At 37.4% G+C, this 23,196-nt stretch overlaps 1 protein-coding gene and 1 pseudogene across 2 annotated transcripts in view; both read left to right on the top strand.

The window, feature by feature from the left end:
• Positions 1-23,196, top strand: part of RELN (reelin) — a 633,193-nt gene that overhangs the window by 174,764 nt on the left and 435,233 nt on the right. The window lies entirely within an intron of this gene.
• Positions 9,539-10,003, top strand: LOC102853399 (annotated as a pseudogene).

Here is a 23,196-nt window from a genome sequence, read left to right as displayed (position 1 = left end):
AAAACTGGAAAGTAAAATGTAGTGTGAATGTTTTCTGTGGCATCATTTGATCAAACTGCCCTGTGGTTCAAAGTCTGTGACTTGTGAAATCTTGAAATCGAGACTATATCACAGCTCCCCCATCCCTTGGCACTACACTTCATCTTTCTTAGTCTGTTCTTTCCATTCCATAACTTTTTTTTTTTACTTTTGACATACTATATACTATACTGATTTATTATGCATATCACTTACTCTTTTTTTTTTTTAAAAAGAAAATACTAGATCCATGCAGGCAAGGAAATTTTCCTTCTCTCCTGTTCTGTTCACTGATATGTCTGAGATAAATCATAGAACAGTGGTTGGAACCTAGTTACCACCCAGTTACCACTGAGTCAGTTACCCCATGTGTGTCAGAAAGGAACTGCGTTCCAGAGCATTTTTGATGACTGATTTTTTTGGAAATGGATCATCAAGTATTTCTTTTTCCTCCTGCTGTACCTCTGTATACTCAGACATCCAACTTTTTGGTTAACAAGTGAGCATGCTAGCTTTTTCAGTACTCAGGCATACTTTAAATTTAAAAAAAAAAAAAAAAACAGCACCCTGAAGTAGAACAAAACACAAAGCCAGAAATGGACCGTAAAACATGTGTTACCTTGAGGTCAGAACTAACACATAGCTAACACTCCATTGGGTTTCTGAGATTATAAATTACCCATCTTTCTCTCATGAAGATCCTGGTGGATGGACACCACTACGGAGGCACAATGTTTGGGTTAGAGCACGATTTCCCACAGAGTTCCCCATCATACAGTTGTTGTTAAGTACCAACCCATAGCTGACCCTCTAGTGCATTTTTAGAGGTAATATATCACACGGGAAGAGATTGCCATCTTTCTCCTGTGGAGATACTGTTGCATTTGAACTATGTAACTTTGAGGTGGCAGCGCAATTATGAGCTCCATTGTATTTCTTAGTACTAAAAATATTGCTACACTTGAGTCAGTCCCTGGCTTTTGGAGATCAGCATCTAGTGAGGTCCCATTTAATCTTTGTTTACTATATATGTAAGCCAATGGTCTGAAAGCCAAAGCAGTTTAGACACAGCGATTCTTTGAACAATTTAAGAAAATAAATCTGGAAAACATCTTGAATGGTTTCTTAATCTAACTTTCTGCTCAGACAACAAAATCTCATGAAATCTTTGTACTATAAAATTTATCACTTTTTTTATCCCATTGACAAAATAGAATTCAGGGGCAAGGTTCCAACTACTCCCATATCCCTGAGTGTGTATTCTTAATGCCTTTGCCCTGGCATACCCAGGCTGCACACATCAGATTCTCCCACACTTGTAGTTGGTACTTACTCCCATGATTTTCTCCATTTTAAAGACTCCCACATCTGAACTCTTCCATTGTAGCACTTGTTTTTGAAGCGACTAACTGCTCTGCTCACGGTTACTTAGCCTTTATCCTCTAGTTCATTCTGCAGTCGTCCTAAGGCCCAACCTTGGACATTTTAACTTGGGTAGCCTAAAACTCTTCTGAAGGCCAACCCTTCTGATTAGTATGAAGATGCTTTCCAGTAGTGCTGTGTATCCTGCCTTCTTCCAATCTCCTACATTAATTAAAACCGAACAAGAAGACATAAAATCCCATTGCCAATGTAGTCAAATTTAAAATCATAGTGGCCTTGTAATATGGAATAAAACTGCTCCTTAGAGTTCCCAAGGCTGTACATCTTTATGGCTGCAGATTATCAAGTCTTTTGGGGCAAGTAATAAGCTTGAACCACTGACCTTTCAATTAGCAGCCAAACTCTTAACCACTGTACGACTAAGACTCCCTCTCCTCCAGTAACTGCTTCCCTATGAGCATATCCACAGGCACCCTATAGAACAGATGAGAATTACTTCCTAAGGTTTCCAGAGATGTAAATCTTTGTTGAAGCAGTCACATTTTTCTCCTATGGAGTCACTGAAGGGTGGAGGGTTCAAATCTCTACCCTTTTCGTTACTAGCCAGGCACTTAAGTGATTCTGTGGCAATGGATTTGGTTTCTATTGTATATTCAGTGTGACTGCTAAGATGTCTCACATGTTCCTAAACATTCCTTGGTTTACTTTCTTTATCCATTTTTTCCCTTGGCCTACAAAGCTTTTAAATGCCCTTTCAATTTTACTAGTAGAAATCCTACGCATTCTTTAAGTCTTCTTTAAATATCAACTCTTTTATAAAGCTTGCCAGGATTATCAAAAGCAGAAGTAACATATATCTAGATATTTTGCTTGTAACCTTATTATAGTCTCAACTAATTTGATTTAATGTTGAGTTAATGAAGACAATCAATTCTCATTTCCTTTTTGTCTCCTCTGCAATTAATAAAGACATTTTAAAAACACCACTTGTTGACATCTAGTGTAGGAACTTTCTTTTTGTCTAATGATATTCTTTGACTATCTTACTCATTTAATATTTTGTTGTGATTTTATATAAAAGTACACATAGAAAATTATTTCTAATTTCATGATTTCTATACATGCTGTTTATTGGTATTGGTTACCTCCCCACCCCCAGAGTGTGAGCATACTCATTATTTCCATCTATCTGTTTTGTTTCCCTTAATCATTCTTTCTTTCTTTCCTTACTTGACCATCCCATCTTTTGTGTAAGATAATGTTTACTCTTTGCTTTTATTTAGACAGTTATTAAGGGGAGTAGAATACTTGGATGGCATCCTTTGATGACATCCTCATTTGACATCCTTTCTCTATTTAACATTGGCACTTAGAGGTACAATTTAAATTCTAGCCATGCATGACTTCTTAATTTAAAACACAAATTGCTCTTTTGAAAGATAGAACACGAAGTAAATCTATCAGCAGTAAAGAAGTACCTACTTCCAAATAGATGTAACTTTTAATTGAGTCTGTTAAAAATTATATCCATGTCTTACAGCTTCAGTGTTCCTGAGATATGGAACTGTATCTAGTTCTGAGTGATAACAAACTTGACAGTAAGTTCTGAGCAGTTGATCAGGAAGATAAAGTTTTGCTATCAGAAATTATTACTGACTACAGAGAAGTTTGCTTTGTGTCAACATTCTTATTATTTCACCAACATTTTTCAATAAAAGTTTGATAATGCAATTTTTATTTTTAGTATTTTGCTTAGTGCTTAAGTCTTTATCAGAAAGCACGACAGTAGTAAATGCTACGTACAGTCTCTGCCTCCTTTGTGGGAAAGCCATTTTATTTATTGTTGGTTGTTGCTTTTATTGTCATTGGTAATTGCCTTGTTGATTTTTTGTTGGTAATTGCTTTTGCTAATCTGTTCATGTGGGCGTACAAGAAAAATGAAAATGTCTTGTGCACCATTGAAGCAGGTTACTTGGACTATTCCCAACTAACATGTTTCAACTTGTACCTTAGTCCAATACCCATATGTATGCTAAGGTGAAAAAAAGTACTCATGAAAGTATCTATAAATACTAAGTTTCTAGCAATGCTTGGATGAGATTGCAGGTCCTCAATATTAATTTTAAATAGTAAATGAAAAATATCAAACACATAGTATTTAAAGGCAAATATTCTGGGATTCTTTCTTTCCTGATAAACCTCAGAAATTAACGTTGCTTACTCTGAATGAAGTTTTAGCTATGCTTATATGATTTTGTGATAAGATGCTTACATGATTTTGTGACTACACCACAGTGAGCTTGAGCATGACAGATTGTGAGGATGGTGCAGTATAGGGCGGAGTTCAGATCTGTTGGTCATACGGTTGCTGTTAGTCACAGTCAGCCCAGCAGGATCTAACAATAACTTCAGAAGCAGCAGCAGCAGCAGCAGCAATAGTATTTTACATACATTCTTTTATTCCATTGTTGTTGTTATTAGGTGCTTTTAAATCAGAACCAACTCCTAGTTCATCCCCTAGCTAAAGTTTTCAGAAGCTGTAAAACACATCAGCGGAGATTGCCCATCTTTGTCCCATGGAACACCTGGAGGATTTGAACTGTGTGCCTTTGGATTAGCAGCCTAACTCCTTACCCACTAGACCACCAGAACTTCCTGTTCATTCCCTTAGTTAAATCATACTATTTAATTTTCCGTATGCTTGTTTTCTCTTTACAGCTGGTGTTAAAATTGTCAAAGGTCACAGACTATGTTGTTGTTATGTGCCACCGAGTCACCTGTAATTCATAGTGACCCTGTGCACAATAGCTCTGAACTCTGCCCTGTCCTGAGCCAGTGTCACTGTCTCTAACACACCTAACCCCATTATTGCAGTTCCTGTGTCAATCCATCTCATCCAGGGTCTTCCCCTTTTCTGCCATCCCTCCACACTTCCAAGCATGATGTCCTTCTCCAAGGGCTGGTGCCTTCTGACGATGAGTCTCTGCCTTCCACCACCACCAAAATGGCACTTGGTGTCCCCTCACATGCCTGTGGAAATATTAACCATACCATGCCAAGAATGCTTACTACACTGCTGCCAGAGAATAAACAGACCTGTTTTGGAAGCGTAACCAGAATGTTCTTCAAAAGTGAGAATGGCAAGACTCCATCTCTTGCACTTTGAACCTCATGCTTGGTGAAGTTGAAGATAAATGAAAAAGAGGGAGAGTAATGACATGAATTGACAGAGTGGTTACTTTTCTAAGATGTGTAAAGGATTGTAATGGTTGTGCAGTACTGGTTAATGTTTTGTACTGTTGTACATAGTTGTACACTGAGTTTCCATGAGTCAAAAAACCAGACTGGATTACCTAACAAGAGCAGTCAGTCACTGTAATTATTTTATTCTAAAAAGTGATGCCATTCTACAGATTCTAGTTACCATGTTCCTATAATATGAAACTGCACTTTCTGGTAAATTATCTAGTGAATATTTTTGCAAACAATTCACTTTTTTAAATTGAGAGTTGACAATCAAATTGACATTGCACCCAACTTGTAATATCATATTAGCACAGTCAGTGGATGATGTAAAGTATGTGATTTCAAAACACAGTGACCTATTTTTAATGCTTTTAAAAACTCCACAGTAAGTATTATGGAACATTTGAAATCCAAGATGATGTGCTGTGTGTGCCTTTCCCAGTGTGAGCAAAGTAGCACACTGTGTAAGTAAGCCATGCTTTATGGTGAACCACTTAGCCACACAGTTGTTTGTGCTGTCTGTTTACTACCTGACTCATTAAAAATAAGCAAATGAGAGACAGAGAGGAGAGAAAGGATTAATTTGCTTTCTCTATGGTACAAAGAATGAGTGGGTAAAAGGATTTTGTCCTCTGCATTTTACTCAGAGGGCTTCTTCTGAAATTATAGAATGTCTTTACTTTTGTGTTTGATTATAGTGTTTAGTGACTGGTAAACCTCAAATTGGGAGAGATATTTAAGTATTCCAACTTCCTGAATGTTAAGAAAAAATGAGGATAAAAAAGAGAGAAAGAGAAAGGAAAGGGAGAGAGACTAAGAAATGAAATCTCCAAAACATCTAACCCTGAACTTCTAGCAAAAAGTATAAAAGAGAGACTTCTAGCAAAAAGTATAAAAACAACAGCTAGAACATTAATAATCATATTCCTGGAACTTCACAATGTGCTGGACACTAGTATAAGTAGCTTGCATCTTTTGGTGTATTAAATCCTTTTTGAAGTGGATAGTGATATTATCTGTAGTTGTGTTGTTGTTAAGTGACATCAAATCAAGTACAACCTGTAGTGACCTTATAAAAATAAGATTTGAACTCTCTTCTATCCTGCACCATCCTCACAGTTCGTGACACACAAGAGCCCATTGCCATGGTAACCTCCTCAGTCCACCTGGTTGAGGGTCTTCCTCTCCTTTGCCAACCCTCCCACCTTCCCAGCATCATGTCCTTCTCCATGGAATAGCACCACCTAGCAACCTGCTCAAAGTATGTAAGGTGTGAAGCATCATCATCTTTGCCTCCAAAGAGTGTTCTGGCTGCACCATCTCCAAGACAATTGTGTTTGTTACTTTGGTCATCTATGGGATATTCAGTGCTCTTCTCCAGTATCTCAGCTCCAAGGTGTTAATGCCTCTTCTGTCATCCTTATCACTGTCCAGCTCTCAGATGTATTGTAAGTGATCGGAAAGACATGCCCTCAGTCAGATGCACCCTAGTCGTCAAACTGACATCATTACTCCTTAATAATTTAAAGAGGTACCTAACAGCAGATTTTCCCAGTGGCGTGTGTCTACTTATTTCCTCACTGCTGGTACTCAGAGTGTTAATTGTGGATCTAAGCAAGATGAAGTTGTTGATAATTTCAGTCATCTACCCTGATGTTGCTTATTGGTCCATTCGTAAAAATCTTTTTTTTCTTGACATTGAGATGCAATCCATACTGAAGGCTGCATTCCTTGATCCTCTGCAACAAGTGCTTCAAGTCCTCCTCACTTTCAGCAAGCGAGGTCGTGCCATCTGCATAATGAAGGTTGTTGATGAGTCTCCCTCCAATCCTGATGTCACACTCCTCTTCACAGAGTCCACCTTCTCAAATAATTTACTCAGCATACATATTAAGTAGGTGTGGAGAAAGAATACAATCCTGATGCACTGCCTTCTTTATTTTAAACCATGCACTGTTCCCCTGCTGTGTTTGCTCAACAGCCTCCTGGTCAAGGTATAGGTTTCTCATAAGCACAGTTAAGTGCTCTGGCCATTCTTCTCAGTGTTAACTACAATTTCTTGTATTCCACAGTCAGATGCCTTTGCATAGTCAATAAAGCACAAGTAGACATTCTTCTCGTGTCCTTTACATTCTGTAGTTTACAGTTGAGGAAATTATGATGCAGAGAGGTTAAGCAGCTTGCCTACTGTCACCTCTCTTGTAAAGAGGCACAAATATAACAGTTAAGCAAGTGATGGTTAATGGAAAAGTTGATGGTTCCAACCTTGAGGCACCTCAGAAGACACGCCTGATGATTTGCTTACAAAAAGTTCACAACTTTGAAAACCCTTTTAAGCATTCTCCTTTGTATACATGGGCTCTTCCAGAGTAAGGATCATCTCCATGGCAGCGAATAATGATGAAGTGACAGCTTGGAGTCAGAAGAAGGCAGTCAGACTTCAAGACAAGTGTTTTCCCATCTCATTATGTTGTTAGGTGCCATCCAGTCAACTATGATTCATGACAACCCTATGAATGACAGATCTGTGCCCTATTGTGTGCCATCTTCATCACCCCTGCTACACTTGAGGCCATTGTTTTAACTGCCTGTGAAAAGGAGAATTATTATGGTAAACTACTATGTTGAAAAATGAAAATGAAATAGTTTGTAAGTGTGGCATCAGAATCATTCGACCTTTTAACATGACCAAGTTGTATTCAATATAGTAATTTTTAAACCTACCTTTTTATGATGTTTTAGATGCTGTCAGTCCATTCTGATTCTTAGCAATTAAATGTAGGATAGAGCCAAACACTGCCCAGTCCTGAGTTATCCTCACAATGGGGCAATGTTTGAGGTCTTTGTTAGTCTTTGTGTCAGTCCATTTCATTGAGATCTTCCTCTTTTAGCTGACCACCTTCTCCAAAAACTAACCACATTGATAACATGTCCAAAGTATGCGAGACAAAGTCTCATCATCCTTGGTTGTTTTTTTTTTTTTTATTTTTTATTTATTCCCCCCCCCATTCTTGCTTCTAAAAGAACAAACAAATTTGCCTTAGGAGTAGCTAAAGGTCAGAATATTCCTTAGAAGCCAGGATCTCTGTATAGGATACACTAAAGTTGTAACTTTACGCTTTTGAACTGTAGTGCAACATAACAACCAAAGGATTAAATATAGTTCAATCCTGCTATATATGTATATGTATATGTATATGTATATATGTATGTTATAGATTGATTCTCTGGAAGTTGATTCCAATCCCATGGCATGTTGCAGAGAGACTCTGTTTAGAGACTATATGAATTAAAGGACAGATTCACTGCCATTGGAGGTAGATTTAACTGCTTGGAGAAAGATGCTTGCAAAATAGTAATATAAAAGCAGAACATGAAGAAAAACTAGTCTCGTGCTTGAATAGTGATGACTTAGCCTTAAATAACTTCCCTCAACACTAAGAACAAAATGAGCCAAGCACTGTTCTATTTAGATACTGTTCAATAACAATGAATGAACTCAGGTCAGCAAAGAGAACCACAGGTGAACCATATTTGAACATTTGATATTCTAAAGGAAGTGTCTCCTGGAGGGGTTATATTTTAAAAGCACACTAAGCAAAAAACCCAGAAAATTCATTTTAAAAGTTGAAAGCACTAGCAGTTTCTTAATACCTGACAGGCTTGAAATGGTGCAGATGTAGAGATGTGAAGTGCTACCTTGAGTGTATCTCAGATGCTTTAATTTTTGATGAGAGTCATTCCATTTTGTCTGGACGATTCCTTGGGAAAAGTAGTGTGGTTGCCCATTTACGTTATCAATCACAAGAAAACATCATAGCTGTATTTGCCTTGTTACTTCGGCATTAAAATAAGATTCAGCACTTCTCTTTTATTTACAGAGCATGCCTTCATATTTATAGATAAGGATATCAACAGTTGATAGACATAAACCTTATCATACTCTCTAGATTGTGGTGAAACCAACTTACTTCTTATGTAAGTGAATGCAAGTGATTTTGTACACTGTTATCTAAAACCAGATAAATAAATGCCATCTGTTTGATCACTCTCAAATATTTCTTTCGATGGCCTTGGGTTTTTTAGACTTTTTGTTGTTGTTGATTATTTTAAATATTTCCTAATTTTGGAAAGTTGACATATTTCTCAAGAATTTTGTTGCTGTTCAAAAACATACCTTTTCACGACAGGATGAAGAACAGTATTTCTCCTTAAAGGTGAAAGGTCAGTACCTTGTTGGTAGTTATCATTTCTCTGTAGGTGCCTGTTTCTCATCACCCTGAAGTAGCCAGTTAGGCTTGGACAAGGAGATAGTTTAAGTTCAGGGACTAATGTGTGTGTTTATTTATCAACATATGACAAATGAAGTAAGAGTACTTCCTGGGCATTTATTCTTTAATTTTAGAGTGTGTGGTAAAGTATTGCAGTAGGTATGTCCACAAATCTCTGTGAAGCTTGGCAAAAATAGTTCTGTTCTATTTGTATATACTATATAGTTTATTTTTATTTAGCAGGTGTTTCAAACACAACATTAACCCTTCTCCCCTTTTCTCCCTTCCTTCTTTCCTTTTTCTAAATGTCACCCTGTGAACAGCAGTGGTTATGTTAGAGCAATCTATTGGAACCTCGCAATGACTTTTTTTTTTAGTATCAAAATCCTAAGACAGATGCAGGTATTATACTACTTTACAGTGAGAAAATGTCCTATTTCAATAGTGAATTTTTTAGTTAGGTTTCAAAAGATGGAAAGCATACTAAAGAATATAACAACAAATAGTTGTTACAGCAAATTAGTTCTTTCTTTTCTAAATTTCCTTTTTAAAAATACTGCAGTATTAGGCTTTGCAGACACTGTTGCCTCAGCAGTATAGTTGTTACGCTCACCCCAGCCATGGTCAGTCCCGTCGTGTACTTCAACATCACTGCTGATGGCGAACCTTTAGGTTGCGTTTCCTTCGAGCTGTTTGCAGATAAGGTCCCAAAGACAGCAGAAAACTTCCGTGCTCTGAGTACTGGGGAGAAAGGATTTGGTTACAAGGGTTCCTGCTTTCACAGACTCATTCCTGGGTTTACGTGCCAGGGTGGAGACTTCACACGCCATAATGATACTGGTGGCAAGTCCATGTATGGGGAGAAGTTTGATGATGAGAACTTCATCCTGAAGCATCCTGTCCATGGCAAATGCTGCACCCAGTACAAACGGTTCCCATTTTTTTATCTGTACTGCTAATACTGAATGGTTGGATGGCAAGCATGTCGTCTTGGGCAGGGTGAAAGAAGGCATGAGCATTGTGGAAGCCACGGAGCGCTTCGGGTCCAGGAATGGCAAGACCAGCAAGAAGATCACCATTGCTGACTGTGGACAACTCTAATTATGATCTGTATTTCATGTTTTCTCTTAATCACAACATCATTCCTTCTATAGCTCCAGAAATCACCCTGCGACTCCCAGTGTGCCTGCAGCACCTTTTAATCTTTGTGCTCTTGCTACAGTTCTTTGGGTTCCATGCTTTATTTCTCTCCAAGGTTAGCAGGATTGCAGACAAATTTATGACTGAAATAAAAACTAGACAACAACAAAAAAAAATACTGCAATATTAGTTTTTCCCCCTAAAGTACAGAAAAAAAGCAAACATACAAATAATAAAAAAAGCAAAGACAAAAACCAAAACAAAACAAACCCCACCAGAAAACAATACCCTTGTAGCATGAACATCCCTTCTCTACCCTATATGTAGGAGCGTGAGAGCTTTTGAAGGGCACTCAAGTAAATAGCAGAGGTTTGGAATCTTCAAGATGCTCCTTATTAAGAGCCTGTGGTTTAGACAGGATTACCACTGCACTTGGCACTCTTAACTTGAAACAACATGGAACAGTTATGAAAGCAAAAAGACTAAAGTCAGTAAATCCGAAAACACCATGTGTTACAATTTTTTTACAGTTTTTGAAATGAAATAGAAATGTTTTAAATGAGGTATGGGCAGAGACTTAGCTTATGTCTCTATTATGAAGGTTGATGAAACTAGTTTATGGCTCTATGTGTGAAGTTATTTCTTTTTTCCTTTAAAATGTCTACACAGTAAAAACTGGTGTTGACAGAGATGCCTGGGAAACAGGTGAACACGTTTTTCTCATGGCAGCAACAACCCCATGCTTTGCCAATACTGTCACTTGGATAATATATACCAGCAGCAGGATATTATTTAGTTTTGCTTTTAGTAAGCCATGTCTGAATGTTAAGGCACTGTTAGAATTGAAAAAAAAAAATATTTTTTACTGCTTATTTCAGACAAAATTGATTTTATAATCTTAATTTAGTGGCCTAATGGATAGGGAGTTGCGCTGCTAATCCAAAGACAGGCAGTTTGAATCTGTCATCTATGATGAGGGGAAAAGATGCACAGTTTCATCCAGTGTGATTTGCAACCTCTGAAAACTTACTGGCGGTTGAGCTATAAGTCAGTTACCACTCAACAGCAATGAGTTTCTTAGATTTAGGATTTAGAGAGATACACACATAGAAGTACACACATATATGTAAATACATGTGATATTTACATATCTGTATCATCTATATATCTATACTTATACCTCTATCTCTATCTCTATATTTAACTATATCTCTATCTCTAATCTATATCTATATCTATCTATATCTCTGTCTCTATCTATCTATCTATCATCTATCTATCTTTATCTACATATACTAACTGCTGTTGAGTAAGTTCAACTCATAGCAACCCTTCATCAAGCTTCTGAGGTTATAAATTTTTACAGGAGGAAACTGTCCAGCCTTTTTTGTTGTGGAGCAGGGAGTGGATTCAAACTGCTAACCTCAGTTCATATTGAGTAGGCTTGACCTTGACAGAGATCATGATGCTGGTGCAGAATAGGACAGAGTTCACATCTCTTCTTGTTCTTAGGGTCACTATGAATCATGGCTGATTTGATGGCATCTAACATGTACAAAATGTGGAAATAAAAACAGACTTATAATTTTTTCAGTTTTGCTCTGAACTTGAATGATAATAATTTCTCTCCTGGACACCGAGAACAGTTTTAGGTAGGAGCCTGGCTTCCTAGTTGCACATTTTCAATTTCCTCAGGAAGTACAGTCACAGGCACCATTTCTGTGGTCATCAACTTTATGGGCAGTGGTAGGCCAAGTATATGCCATAGGTGACAGTTGCTTCTGTTTCCCGTCCCTTACAGTGTTTGGTGCTGGTGTCACTTGTTGGTGGCCCTGAATTGACTTTTCCCCCATTCCTGGTCCTAGTCTCCCCATACTCAAGGTCGCCCCAACAATTCCCAAGACAAACTATGTTTTTGTTTTAAGTTCTTGACCTTTTCAGATGTGTCGTACCTCTTAAAAACTTATCATTATTAGTGTTACAGTGAGTGGCAATGGAAGTTTGACACCATTTGATGATAGTGATATTAAGTAAAAATTGTAATTTCATGTATTTATCAGGACCCTTGTTAGGTTCCTTTGTTTTTCTTAGAACCACCTATTATTGTCACCACAGGCAAAGGTTTACCTTGTCACAGATTGTTGTGTACTGACAAGTTGGAACTGACTCAAGCCTGACCCTGTAGTGAGTTTTCAGAGACAGTAAATTTCACAGGAATAGATTTCCTATCCTTATCTTCTGAGCATCTGGTGACTTCGAACCACTAACATTTGAGTTGGCAGTGTATCTCCTTACCACTAAGCTACTGAAGCTCTCTGATCGTAGAACTAGTTCTTTTAATCATCATTCCGTATTTACACTCTATACCAATTTAACAACAACAATAATGATAAAGATCGTATATCAAGTTGACAAATACTTTGACTATTAAATGTTAAAAACACAATAAAAATTGTTTCTGTGTTATGATTTCATGTGTTATGAACACATTATAATAATTATAATTTAATTTATAATAATTATAGTTTAATGTGTTATAAACTCATTAAAATTATGTATGTGGAAGACTTCCAGTGCCGTGAAGGATTGAAGAGGCATATCAGAATTCCTTCCCACCAAAATCATACATAAATTTTAGTTATAACACAGGGAAGATTTGTAAAAAACATTTGCACTTAATGTGAAAGAAAGGAAAAGCATGAAGTGTAAGCAGAAGGGAGAGACGTTAAAGCGGGAACAGGAAGTGAGAACTGACATTGCTTATAGGTACTTCAGAGTTGTATTTAGGTTCTGTGGCTGTGATTCTAACCTACATGGGGCTTCCTGCTGTAGTCATGGACACTTCAAAAGCATCAGGAAATTGAATAAGAGGAGCTGGAATTGGGCCATTGCATGAAGCCTGGAGCTTCGAGGAGTTGATTAAACTGTGCTTCAGAAAATAGTAGATAAGCTTGTCATCTAACTGATGCCTTTTGTAAAGTTACTTACATACAAAAACCTTCAGTGGATGAGGAATTTAATATATATTTATATATATTATTTTTATATATTATAATCCTGCTGAAGATTACCCAGAAATGACTTGAACAGTACATTTACAGAGAACTGTCAGAAATACAGGCTGGGTTTAGAAGAGGTCATGGCACTAGGGCCAGTATTGCCAATGTCAGATAGATCTTGGCTGAAAGCAGAGAGGCCCAGAAGAATGCCTGTGTTTCATTGATTATGCAAAGGTATGTTACTGTGTGGATCACAACAAATTGTGGCTAACCTTGAGGAAAATGTGAATTACAGAACACTTAATTATACTTATACGAACTACACCTGGACCAAGAAGCAGTCTTCAGAACAGAGCAAGGAAACACTGCATGGTTCAAAATCAAGAAAGGAATGGTCACAGATGCATCCTGTCCCAGTACCTTTTCAATCTGTATGCAGAACAGATAATTCTGGAAGCAGGGCTTTATGAGGAGGAGTGCAGTATCAAGATTGGAGGGAGACTCATTAACAACATACAATATGCAAATGACACAACCATGCTTTTTTAAACTAAAGAATAGCTGAAGCACTTGCTGCGAAAGGTCAAGGACTGTAGTCGTCAATGTGGATTGAAGCTCAATATCAAGAAGACAATGATTCTTGCCACTGGGCCAGTTGAATGAAGAAGGAATTGAGGTTGTTAGCAATTACAGCTTGCTTGGATCCACAATCAACACTCTTAATGCAAGCAGTCAGGAAATCAAAAGATGACTCACATTGGGAAAATCTGCTGTCATGGCCCTCTCCAGAGTGCTGAAGAGCAACGATGTCAGTCTAGCTGCAAAGGTGCGCCTAATCCAGGCCAAGGTTTTCGCAATTCCTTGTTATGCATCAGAAAGTTGGACAATGACTAAGGATGACAGAAGACGAATAGATGTCTTTGAGTTGTGGTGCTGAAGAGTCTTGAATGTACCATGTACTGCTAAGAAAACTAATTGGTCTGTCTTGGAGAAGGTGAAACCAAGTCTGTCCTTGGAGGCTAGGATTTTGAAGCTCCACCTCATTTACTTTGGGGACATGGCCAGGAGAAATTGGTCTTTGGAGAAGGACATCATGCTTGGAAAGGTGGATGGACAGCATAGGAGAGGGAAATCCTGGATGAGATGGATTGATACAGTAACTGGGGTGATGGGGGTTGGTGTGTCAGAATTAGTGAGACTGGCTCAGGACAGGGAAGAGTTCAGAGATGCTGTATATAGGGTTGCTATGCATTGCAAGCTATACATCCAACAACATTCTATGACAAGTTTGGAAGCCAGAATGGCATCCACTTCCAAAACAACTTGCCTCCAGAAACTCTATGAACTTTGATAAATGTTGGTAGTTGTAAAGGGGCTTCAGACCTTTAGTTCATAGGATCGCTATGAGTCGTGCTCGACTTGAAGGCAGTCAACAACAACAACAGCAGCAACAGCAGCTAATATATATCTTAGATATAAATATGTATTTATATAATAAATATTATAGAATAATATAAATTATATTACATATAATTCTATATATTATATGTATATATTCATATATATTTCCTTTTTTTCTCTATTAACCTGGTACAGAGCACCAAGTTCTGAATATGATATCTAATAGATATTTCAGGAAGAGGAGCTAGAATAGAGGAGAGGGCTATTTGGAGAGAGAATAGCGAGAATATTTTCTAGAAGTAAGGAAAATTCTTGAGGACTTTTCTACAAGTAGAAAATGAACTAAACACTAAATGTGCACACTAAAATTGTTCATGATGAATTTTAGAATATTAACGGTGGAGAACATCTCCACGACAAAGAGAGAAGAAAAGTTACCTGTAATAGACTGATCATAGTCTTCTAATCAGTATTAGGAAATAGCAGAAGACTGTACAATACTATCTTCAAAATGCGGGAGGGAAGTAATTGCCATCCTAGAATTCTAATGGCCTAGTCCATAGGGAGTTTCCCTGGAAGTCCAAAGACTTTGCATCTCTGGTGATTCTAATCAGCAAGGTCCTTCTTGGGAGAAAGACAGGCAAACAATTTCTTCTGCAATTTTAAGCTTCTTTTTAACCAATAAGAGGTTCAGCTATGAGTTGGTTTCAGCTTTACAGCAGTGAGAGAAAGAGAAAATTCTGTTATCAAGATAAAGTATTGATTAAATTTGAAAATAAAATGTCCTCAAATAAATTAATTTGAGGTGTTTTGTTACAAGTAGACCATTTTTAAAAACTGTGATTTCTTTTATTCTTCAACTATTTTAGTTTGTTTCCTTGTATTGCTTTTGAGGATTGTCTCGATTATTAAGTGCAGCAAGGCCAAATCGAGGCATGCAGAGGTTTCCAATCTTTTGCTTTCCTTCTAAATCTGTACCGCTGCTTTTCCTCTCTTCCTGCTGCTATCACGAGCACTAGTTTTGCTATGTTTGGGAGCCATGATGTTCTTCATACTAATATTTTTAAAATTAAACGAATCATAAACAAGGCTACACACAGCACTCAAGAGCCACATGTTACACAGGATTGGCTGTTGCTGCCCTTGAGTCAAAGCATACAGCAAACTTTTAAATGGTTGTTTTGTTGTTTTCATGTGCCGTCAAGTTGCATGGGACTTATAGCAACATTAAGTGCAATAGCACTGAACTCTACCCTATCCGGAGCCAGTCTCACTCTCTCTGACATACATAATAACCCCATTATCACGGTTCCTCTGTCAATTCATCTCATCCAGGGTTTTCCCCTCTTGTGCTGTCCCTCCATGCTTCTAGGCATGATGTCTCTCTCCAAGGACTGGTCCCTCCTGGCAACATGCCCAAAGTATGTAAAGTGGAGCTTCAAATTCCTTTCCTCCAAGGAACAGCTTGGTTTCATTTTTTTCTAGGACATACCGGATTATTCTCCTAGCAGTCCATGGTGTGTTCAATACCCTTCTCCAGCATCATAACTCAAAGGCATTGATTCTTCGTAAGTTATTGTCAAGCTCTCTGATGCATACCAAGTAATTGCGAAGACCATGGCCTGGATCAGACACACTTTAGTCTCTAGATTGACACCACTGTTTTTTAGCACTTTTAGAAAATTCCCTGACAGTGTATTTCTCTAATTCAGTTCATCTTTTGACTTTCTGACTGCTGGTGCCAAGATGCTGCCAGTTGGTCAGTGGTGAGAATCTTTGTCTTCTTGAGGTTGAGCTTCAATTGATATTGAAGGCTGCAGTCCTTGACCTTCTGCAACAAATGCTTCAGGTCTCCTTAGTTTTGGCAACCAAGTTTGTGTCATCTGAACAGTGCAGGTTGTTGATGAGTCTTCCTCCAATCCTGACGCCACATTCCTCTTCATAAGGTCCAGCCTCCCGAATGATCAATTCTGCTGAAAAGGTCTGGAGACAGGACACATCCCTGATGCACTCCTTTTCTAATTATGAACCATGCAGTGTTTCCTTGCTCTGTTCGGACAACTGCTTCCTGGCCCAAGTATAAGTTTTGCATGAACACAATAAAATCTTCTGGGGTTCCCATTCTTCTCAGGTTAGCCACAGTTTATTGTGATCCACAAAGTTAAATGCCTTTACATAGTTAATGAAACACAAATAGACACTCCTCGGGTACTCTTTGCTTTCAGCCAAGATCTGTCTGACATTTGCGATAATGTCTCTAGTGCCATGTGCTCATCTAAATTCAGCTTGTATTTCTGGTAGTTCTCTGTCAGTGTACTTGTTCTAGTTGTTTTTGGATAATCACCAACAAGATTTTGCTTGCATATGATATTTTTTTATAATTTCCACAGTGGTGTGTTTCACCTTTTATTTGAAATGGGAATAAATAGAAACCTTTTCTAGTCAGTTAGCCAGGCAGTTGTCCTCTGTATTTCTTGGCACAACCTGGTGAACATGTCCAGGGCAGCATCTGTTCATGGAAATATGGCAGTTGGTATTACAAAGTAAGAGAGCTACATAAACCAGTAACATAGGCATTTGTTAGAAAGATCAAGATGTATTATGAGCTCTAGTGGCCTTGTGATAAGGAGTTACACTGCCAACCCAAAGAAAGGTTGTTTGAAGTTAGCAAATGGTCTGTGGGGAAAAGATAGGCAGTCTTCCTCTGTGTGATGTACAGCTTCTGAAACCCATTGGAAGATCAGCTATGAGTCAGTTTCAACTTGATGGCACACCACAATATGTGTTATGTATGCAGTGTAATATTCTATACTGAAGGATTTTGGCAACCTATTGCCCTACTTAGCAGAAGGTCATGCTTATAATCCACTAGCTTCTCCACAGGCCAGTGGTCGGCAGTGTCCTCCCATAAAGACTAGCAGCTCAGAAATTTAAATGGAGGATCACTGCGAGCCAGAACTGACCAAGTTACTTGATTCGGTCTTTGGTATTATATTCCTGGCAACATAATTTATATATATACAAGATACATAAGATGCACATGGGATGTGCAGATTTCTGACTTATTTTAACCAAAAAACCATGTATGTATGTGACTTGAACATTGCTCAAATGAGTATTGTGTAGTTGCTGTTGTTGTTGTTATCTGCCATACTGTTGTTATTGTGCATTACTGTTTTATTTAAGTCTACAGAAATAGTCTGTTGATAGCTAGCTTTGTATCAGAACATTTTAGGTGTACAACAATTGATGATTTATCATTACTTAAAATTCAGATTTTCCTTTTTTCTCTAATAAATTCAAATAGCATTACATAATTCTTTCTTCTGAATATTAATGAGAAAGACTTAAAATGCATTATTATTACAAGTGTGGTGTCAGGATTGGTGGAAGATCTATTAACAATCTGCGTTATGCAGATGACACAACCCTGCTTGCTGAAACTGAGGACGACCTCATGCACTTGCTGCAGAGCGTCAAGTACTGCAGCCTTCAGTATGGATTGAGGCTCAATGTCAAGAAGACAAAGATTCTCACTGCTGGACCAATTGGCAGCATCAGGATGGATGGTGAAGAGATTGAGATTGTTAACAACTTTAGTTTGCTTGGCTCCACGGTCAACACTCTTGGCACCAGCAGCCAGGAAATAAAAAGATGTATTGCGATAGGAAAGTCTGCTGTTAGGGACCTCTCCAGGTACTGAAGAGCAATGGTGTCACTCTGAAGACTAAGGTGCATCTGATACAGACTATGGTCTTTGCAATCACTTGTTACACATCAGAGAGTTGGACAGTGACTAGTGAGGATAGAAGGAGAATTGATGCCTTTGAGCTGTGGTGCTGGAGAAAAGTATTGAATATACCATGGACTACCAAGAAAACAAACAGATTCAACCTGTTGTTTGGTGCCGTCAAGTCGTAGATGACTCATAGCGACCCTTTGAACGAACAACCTGAGCTGTGTTTGTACATAGACTTTCTGGAGGCAAGCCATTTCTGAAGTGGATGCTGCTCCTGCTTCCAGTCTTGTTTTAGTTGGGAAGCTCCAGCCAACACTGTCCACCGTGGGTACCCATTACCATGATTGTCACATCACTGTCACAGTCTTCAGCATCACAGCAATCATGAGTTACCTCTGTACAGCAATGCACAGACCAGTGCTATACCACCTAGAAGAATGTTTGACAGGAAAACAAATTGAACCTGGCCGAGGGCCGCAGATGAAAATCACCCACCTTCGGCTTGGTAGCACAGCTTCCTTTCCACTAAGCCAACGTAGCTCTCTCTTTGTCATTGTCATGACTATCAAGACAAACAGATTCAACCCAGAGAGGGTTAAACCAGGTTGCTCCTTGGAGGCAAGGATTCTGGGGCTTTGTCTGACATACTTTGGACATGATGTAAGGAGGGACAGGTCCTTGGAGAGGGACATCATGCTTGGGAGGGTGGAGGGACGGCGTAGGAGGGGAAGGCCCTCTATGAGGTAGATTGATTCAGTGACTGGGGTAATCAGGATAGGTGTGTCAGAGGCAGTGTGATTGGCACAGGGCTGTTGTACATAGGGTTGCCATGAGTCGTAAGCGACTCGACGGCACATAACAACAACAACAACAACAACAACAACAACAACTAAGTTAATGAGATATTCCCTGTATTGAAATGCTGTTGAGTTCTGTGAAATGTAAATGTTAATATTATTAACATTTAAAACATGGAATGACCCAAAGACATGTAAAATTTTGCAGGTAAAATATTATTAAAAACAAATCCTAACACAGTTTGAGTAACAAAAATATTTAAGCTACCTGTTTTCTGAAAATTTTCTTAAAATTCATCCAGTATATACCCAAGAGTTATCTTAAGTAACAGTGAGGAATAAATATTAAACATTTTTGTGCCCGTTTTTGCAGCTCACAATTTTGAAGTTAGAGTTTGGTTAGCAACATTGACATGCCCTAAACTGGAAACTATGATGTGTTAGTCAAATCTCCATCGTTTGTTTCCAGTATTAGTATTTATAGAAGGGATTATGATTAATGGTAGCATATTCGTTATCTGGGATGACATACATTTCAAAGAGCAGTGTCCTAAAATATTATGCAGAAGATAAACAGTGAAAATGTTTCTAATTAAAAATGTACATTGTGGTTGCAAAAGAGCTAAGATATTAGGCCCCATAATCAACCCTTGGCTTTAACTTAAGCAAATACGTTAAAAGTATGGCTGTAAAGCTAAGCCACATAAGCCTTTCTTCTAAATCCGCCTGCAGGCATTAATGCCGGGATTCAGGATGGCATCGTTATTTGCTAAAGTGCAAAGATGGTTACAAAAGAGCTTTTCTCACTTTGAGGATAAAAGCTAAAGTATTCTTTAATTTTGGTTACTGCCCGGCACATCTTAGCACCATAATAGTTTGGCTCCAAACCAAAAAGTGGCAGTACAGTACTTACATGTCTGTGGATCAAAATTAGATGAAAAATTGCTGTTTCTCATCTCCAAAGCTATTTGCTGCACATTTTATAACCCTCAAGATGCCTTTTGTAATATGTGATAACAGAGCCAACTGCAGCATCTGCCTGGGAAGAGATTACTTTAATTATGGACTCAATGTCCTATTTTCTGCAAGTGATCCCCAGAGATAGGCCTCCTGCCTGAGGAGAGGTGCAAAGATGCACATTACAGCCTACACGTCAGCCATGAAAGGGTGGATGGAGTGAGACAAGGACACCCATAAACCACCCTCGTTTTCCGAGTCTGTAATGTTGATGGAGATGGGGGACTCTGCAGTGATAGGTTTTTAATTATTCTAGCATCTGCCGTTACTGACTTCTGATGGTCAGAGCAACTTGAGCCAAGCAAAGAGCCAAACCTTAGCAAAGTCTGTACATAAAGCATGACTGTATCAAAAAGACTTGGTAAAACCTGCTTTTCTTTAAAAGTTTTCCTTCCAAATTAAAAAAATATATATATATATATGTACTTTATCAGTCACTTACTATAATATTACTAGAAAGTGAAGCTAAGTGGTTTTCTTGTCAACCCCTGCTCTGGATAATACAAGTGCCTTATTATTGAGCATTCATTTGTCATTCGTTGTAATAGAGTTACTCAAAATTAGTTTCATTTAGAATCAATGTGAATGCCATGTGTTTTTTCCTATGGAAATTCTTTGCAACTTAACATTGATTTGACATTATTAATGGACACTTAAAACAAATTGTTACTTTGTTCTTATTAATTATAGAATTAGACTTCTTGAGAAATAAGATATTGGGTACATTGTATTTTTTTTTTTTAGGATGAGTGTGCTATTTTTAAAAGCTTCGCATCTAATCTCGTATATTTGACGTTTCATCTGATTTTTTATAAAAAAAGCACATTTTACATTTTGTAAAAGGTGGAGGAATACTGAGGCGCAAGCATGGGAATTAATTTCAACTTCAAAAGAGGAATTGAAGGGATTTGGCATGGAATCATTTTATGTGGAGGAGGGGAAGATGGAAGAGAAAAATGTACCTACAATCATTTCAGCTGAAAACATTAGGTCTTTTAAGTATTATGGTGTTATGCCAACTATGATATTATTTTCTTATATTGAAAAGAAATGTTGTTGATACATTTTGATAAAGAAATAGAAATATATTTATCTTCGGGCATTCAAAATGATAGCATTTCACTCTAAAAATTACTATACCTTGTATGTTTCAGATTTTCTAATTTATAATAAGAATATGAGAATGACACAGGGTTCAGATCTGTTGTTCATAGTGTTGCTGTGAGTTGTAATCAATTCAGTGACACTTTACAACAACCACTAGAGAATTTAAAAATTTCTAGATAAAAAATTTATCCACTTGTGTAAATAGCTTTACAGATATTTTTATAATATGTGTTATAGATGAATCATTAAATTTGTATTATCAGTATATCACCATTATCAGTTATCACAGATAACAATTTGTTAATGTAAGAGAGAGCTTAGTAAACTTTTCTCATTTAAAATCGTATTATATATTAGAAATTAAAGTAGTATTTAGGGACTAAGGGGAGTGAAATGCCTTTTAGAGAAAAGTGACAATGCAAGGAAAGTAGTTTTTATTTATGTTACTTTTCAGAACAAATATTTTTGTACAGTGGTCCTCAGAATTTTTATGCAATCACATATTCCATGCAAATAGTAAAAATGAGGGGAAATTTCTAAATGGCTGATTTGGAGCACATTGAGATGACCTCTTCATCAAAGGAAATCAGGCTTTTCTCTCAACTATTCAACTATTTAGTCTGTAATTTTAATCCCAAATTGCACTCTGACATCTCTTAGTCATGCTTTTGAAAAACTCTGATATTTTTAGGATTATAGCTAATGCTCTTTGCACACTTCTAATCATGATTTAATTATTTAATATGGGAGTTTACTATCAAGTCAACCTGATTAAAATGAAAAGCTAAGACACATTCATAAACTATATGTGACGATGCTTGTACTGATGCCAGAATCACAAAGTTTTAAATGGTAGTTAACCTTTCATCTTGTAAATTTAACAGCCATGTGAAATAATATGTAATAATTATCCATAGATTATGTTCCATTTTCCTAATCATTGTGTTAATCATCTAGTCATTACTTTAATTAAAATGTTGTCTTACATTTTGCAGTTCATTTTATTCCATTGTTGAGATGCAGTGTGTCTCTTAAATGTATGTTTTAGAAAACCAGCTGAGTCACCTGAGAAACCACGCATCCTGCCCCTTCTCCATGCTGTCTCTAGAACGCACAGCCATGCAACTAACTGACCAGTAGTGAGTTTCTTACTCTACTGCTTATGGGTTTGTGGTTTTTTTTTTTATAAAAAAAACAAACAAAAAAAAAACAAAAAAAAGCACCCAACCTTTTATTTTGGTTTTATAATTTGAATATAATGTTCTCATGAATTTTTAGTAAGGAAAAGATAAGAGAATATAAATTCTACTAGTAAATGGGAATTAGCTTTATTATACCATGCATACACAAACTCAATAAATTCTTAGTTGTTTAATTATATAGTTCCATATAAAGATAATGAAAATTTTAAGTAATGACAACATATACAGTTAGCAACTTTTAGTGCTCTGTATTAGTGCTTTTAAGTATATCATATATATGTGTGTGTATATGTATGTGTATGTGTGTGTATATATACACATGTGTATATGTACACACACATGTATTTATGCATGTATTTTTAAAAAAAATATTTTTAAATTATTTTTTTATGTGTGTACCGTCAAATCGGATCTGACTGGTACAGGAGGAGAGTGTCTCTCCTTCTTCAGCAGAGCATCTGCTGGATTTGAACCATGCACCTCTGGTATTTGCAGTGCAGCTTCTTGCCACTAGGCCACCAGAGCTCACCACATGTATGTCTTTTTAAGGGAACTCTGTTGCCTTAGTGGTAAAGAAGAGTTCTATTGCCAACTCAAAAGCGTGTCCTTGGAATCTACCAGATGCTTTGCTGCTTTGCAATAGTAAGGTGGAGTGTCTCCTTTTATGGGGTTTAAACCTTTTGAAAACCTGATAGAGAGTCAGATATAAGCTGGATCCAACTCAGTGGCACATAATAACAATATATGTGTTTTTTTTATTCCATAATACTACTTAGTCTTCTGAGAAATTAAAAATCTTGATGTTGTTGTTGTTGTTATGTGCCGTCGAGTCGCTTGCGACTCATAGCGACCCTATGTACAACAGCCCTAAACTCC

The sequence above is a fragment of the Elephantulus edwardii genome, unplaced genomic scaffold (assembly GCF_000299155.1).
Source record: "Elephantulus edwardii isolate Elephantulus edwardi_28Jun2011 unplaced genomic scaffold, EleEdw1.0 scaffold00022, whole genome shotgun sequence".
NCBI lineage: Eukaryota > Metazoa > Chordata > Mammalia > Macroscelidea > Macroscelididae > Elephantulus > Elephantulus edwardii.
Note: the sequence above shows the minus strand (reverse complement) of the source record. Positions and strands in the feature narration are given on the sequence as shown.